The following is a 5,002-nucleotide window of genomic DNA, read 5'->3' as shown; positions in this document are numbered from 1 at the left end:
TAACGTAAGAGAAAAAACATTTTCCTCTAAGATGAATCAAAACCTGTTTTTTGTCAAACACCACTTAAACCAAAGGATTTATAATTAAATACCTTCGATTAATAGATTATGAATCTGAAATGCCAGAAGTTTTAACAAAAATGTGTGAGGATTTATTCCTAGTTATTATAAAAGAAGAAACACAAATCAAAAATTATTTCATCAGCATCTAATGCTCTGTCTACAAGACTAATAAATAAATTCACTAATAAACAAAGAAAAAGACTACCTTGATTAAATACCCTGAAGCCTTATGCAACCCAGAAGTTCCATAGTAGTAAACAATGGGTGATGGGTGATAGAAAAAGTTATGTCAGTTTTAAGAAAAGAAACCTGCAGCATCATACAGAAGCCTAGCAAAAACAAGAGAAAGTGAGAGAAGATGGTCAAATCAGATAGGAGTCAATATGAGTGAATAGTTAGAGAATGGCCTATGATAGAATATCACTTTTTTAATCTTAATATTATTGTTATTTAGTTTTCTGATAATATAAAAGTGAATGTTTTATAACTATTGGATGCAATCTCAGGTAATATAACCATAATGTAAAATTTGGGACTAATAGGAAAACCAGGCACCACATTGACCCTTGCAATTGTTCTACACAACTAAATGTCATTTATTTATCAGCTATTTAATGAATGTCCTCTGTGGTCTAGGTGTGCCCCCTTTTCTATCATAGACTTATAAGACAGTCTTGTGCAACTTTATTAAATAGATATATTCTATGAAAGTCTACTTTTAAACGCAGAAACAATTCACATAAGTGAAAACATGATTAATTTGATAATTTTAGAACTATGGGTTTGGTATGAACCACGACTCAAACAATTGAACAAAATTAGTCAATTTTAAATGAGTTTCACTTAATACATAGATGAAGGTTCTAATCATTCAGAATATAGGAGAAGTTCAGTTTTCAGATTCAAGTTTTCACTTCAAGAAATCACACTTATTCATAATTACTCCTTCCCTAGATCTTAGAATGGTTGCTGTTCACTTGTTCAGTGACCTTTTTGCCAAGTTTATGATTTTTATAATGGCACAAAGCAACAAGAAATGTTAAAGGCAATAGGTGTTATGAAGAATTCTCTTGCAACATTGAACAACTCTTTCTAATTGAGTGAAAAATATGTCTACAGAGGTTAATGCTCATTTCATGAGCTTTCATCTGACATACCAGGAAGAATTTGTGACCTCCATATTTGACAGAGAATAAAAGGCTCCAAGCTCTACATAATAATCTGAGGAAGATCAGTGATAGTTTTTTAGCATTTCTCAAGGGCTTCCTGCAGTCTTACTATTTTACCTGAAAAATGAGCCTAATAATAGGAATTTTAGGCATCAAGCCACAGATGAGATACCTTTCTCAGGGTGGAGTTTTTTTTTTAACAAATTGCATTATCTAAGTGGCAAGTAATTCTACTTATCCATACGAATGACTCTGTAGGAAAAAAAAATATATATGGGTGCTGATAATAGTTTCTCCTTACCTTACAATGTCAGAAGAAACAATAGGTGAAAGTTTAAGATCAAGCTACAATGTTGGGAAAAAATAATTATAGTTTTCCTAGGAGCTGCAGATTTTTGGCCTGTATATCAGATAACATTGTATCACCTTCCATAAATGGTTATGATGTCTTTATCAGTAAATATATTTGCCCTAATCTAGTCAATTTCTTTCACCTGGATTTCCTTATGGTTAAAGCATAGTTTATTCAAGATAACAATCTAGTTTGAAGGATGTTGCCTAAGGTCCTGAAATAGAATGATGCCCTGTATAAAATCTTGAAAATTCTCTCCATAACCAGCATTTTATAATTCTAAGGCCAATGTAACCATTAAAACTTTACATAGCCATACAGAAAATTATTATACTTATGTCTTACATTTCACAAAATAAAATATTTGAGAGTTAAATTAGAAAATTTCCATGAGGAATTTTGTCAGTGGTACAACAGAGAAGGGTAAATTGTATCTCTGTGTGGCATTTTTATAATTATACAACCTAATCATTGTAGTTTTATTATCTTTTCATCAATTTTCATCATATGATAGTGATACTGCTTTTCTATTATTAACACCAGACGTTCTTTTATGTTACTCCGCCTGATTTTATTTTTCTGATTATTTGGTTTTTCTAAACTATAATCTCAGTTATAACCTGAGAACTACAGAAAACACTGGCAATTTAGGAGTATCACATTGGGGCAATTATTATGACTATTATGCATCTAGTATGCTTTTTTTTTCAATTTTTTCTTGTATATCCAAGCACTTTCTCTTGTTTTCCCATGGTTCACTCTAATTTCTCATTTTAACACTAGGCAAAATCTACTTGCTTTAACACTCCTGTACATATGCCATCCAAAAATCAGGAAGCATCTCGTAAGGATAATGTTCCAAATAGTTCCTATCCCCACAATCACCAGCATTTGGAACTACAGAACAATCACATACCTATTCAGTAAATAAAACCACTCAGTTTGCTTGGAGGCAGAACCATTCTTATTTCCTCCTTAATCATTCACCTCCTTACAAATGTGGGAAAGAAAAGCTACCATTTTCTCATCCATAACTGCAGTTATCCAATGAGTTTCAATTTTTTTTTAATATACATCGTTTATTTTAAGCAAATTCCCTCCTACCATTCCACTTCCTTTGTTTTACTTATTGCTGGTTTGACAGCTTATATGATTTAACATACATTTTAATTTCATATTTTCTGTCCCAGAGCCCACTACACACTAAAGCAAGATCTTCTCTGCCATTTCAAACGATCATGATCTATACTGCATCATCTATACCATTAAAATCTTTGAACTTTGGTATACCTATTCAAATCATTTTGATGGACATGTTTCATTGATAGTTACATTCTGGGAGCATATCAGGGCTAATAGTCAATACTCTCTTGGTCTGTCAACCACAAGGGTTTGTTGAGAATCAAATCCAATGGTCTTTGACTTGGTGTTTATGAATCAAGGTAAACCCAAGTATAGTTATTAATGGATCTTTAAACTTCTAGAATTTCTAATAAAGTGTGTGTGTGTGTGTGTGTGCACGCAAGTTTTCTGGACAGAATGTCTCTATTTTCATCATATTGTCAAGTTTCATGACCCTCAAATGGTTAAGAACCACTAAGTATACATGAGTCATCCTACAAGAATATTTTTCTATGCAAAAATGTTGTATTTATTCCACAAGAAAAAAAGCCATGGAACAATCTGTGCTTTTTCAAATAATCACAAGATATCAAAATCCAATTCTTCCACTTTAAACATTTAGGTTTTTATTTTGTAACAACCTCCAGAAACCATTTGGAATTACACAAAAATATATCAATGAAAGATGTTGATAGCCCATGAAACAAAAAAACCCTTTTTTTTCCAATGGCAATACAAAATCAGTATTACTTTAGCATATGGACAACTGTTTTAAAGAATTTGTTAATTGTATATTAATTGTATTTTATAAGACACTTTACTATTGGAAAGGACCAATGTTTAATTCTAGTAAATATTTGTTTTTTGTGCAGTGTTTCTGTGAGGTAAGAATAAAAGCTTAAGAAGTAAATACCTCACAATATTAATATAAACAACTAAGTGTTTTGATTCAATTTTTCAGTTAATTACATGATAGCTTGTTTTTAGTGAATTGAGTAAAAATAAACTTTTTTTAATGGATAGTTATTTCATTTACCTTAAAAATAAAATATATTGGGATTAATCAAATTATAACACTTTATTTTCATCCTATATAAAATGTAGTTGAAGACAAAGACATACAAAATCATGTATGAATGCAATTTGCAGTTTATTCCTAATTGAATATATTTACACAATCTGTCATCTTTCACTTCTTCCTCCACTCAGTCCGGTATACAGTTTATTACTTATTTGACAACATGATTTGTAAAATAGACCATAAAAAATAGTAATAATATAGTGTTGAATTTTTGTGAGGACCAAAAAGTAAACAGTCAATATTCAATTATTGTTAATACTTTATTACCTAAGCAATTACATAATGCAATTTTACTTTAAAATTTTTTTAATGTTTATTTATTTTTGAGACAGAGAGAGACAGAGCATGGACAGGGGAGGGGCAGAGAGAAGAGAGGGGAGACACAGATTATGAAGCAGGCTCCAGGCTCTGAGCTGTCAGCACAGGCACAGAGCTGGACGCAGGGGCTCAAAACTCACAAATCTGAGCCGAAGTCGGATACTTACTGACTGAGCCACCCAGGCGTCCAATGCAATTTTACTTTATTCGACCCTTCGTAAATTATTTTTGTTATTTAAACCATTGGTTTAGCAATTACACATTTGCATTAAAATGGTCAAAGCAGTCACATCTGATTTCAGATATTGAGTTTATTCTGAAAGTATCAGAAACAAAAGATATGGTGGGATATTTCGAACAGAAAATGTATGATAGTACTATAAGGAAAGTATTTGACACTTATCATGAGGTGACAGGCTCCACAGGAGATGTACTGACTCTAGAAAACCTTCCACTTTTTTCCGATACATACCATCTGGGGCTTATCAAGCTCAATGACTCGAGTACTTCTTTTCCTATACAAATCTTTTAATGTCTTTGGATGGTTTTTATACATTGCAGTTTTAAAAGTTTCTAGGCATGCTGTAACTATATCCTACTGCTGTGTTTTCCACATGTCTCAGTCAGGTATACAAAAAGAATGAATAAAACTGGACATAACTCACAGTCTTACTACTCTGATGATGGGGAATCATTTCTGACAATGAGTAATCAATTCTTACTTCACGAGCTCCATGATCACAAAATAATGTTAGGATTTTAATGGACTACTGGGGCTGAAAATTGCATTAATGCTACCAACTCCAAACCTCCTGTGTTAATCCATTATTTTTAGGGTCAATGAAAAGTGTATATCAATTTGTCTATATATAGTATGAAGTAGGAATGTTCATGTAA

Source organism: Lynx canadensis, chromosome B4, assembly GCF_007474595.2.
Source record: "Lynx canadensis isolate LIC74 chromosome B4, mLynCan4.pri.v2, whole genome shotgun sequence".
NCBI lineage: Eukaryota > Metazoa > Chordata > Mammalia > Carnivora > Felidae > Lynx > Lynx canadensis.
This window is presented reverse-complemented; position numbering follows the sequence as displayed.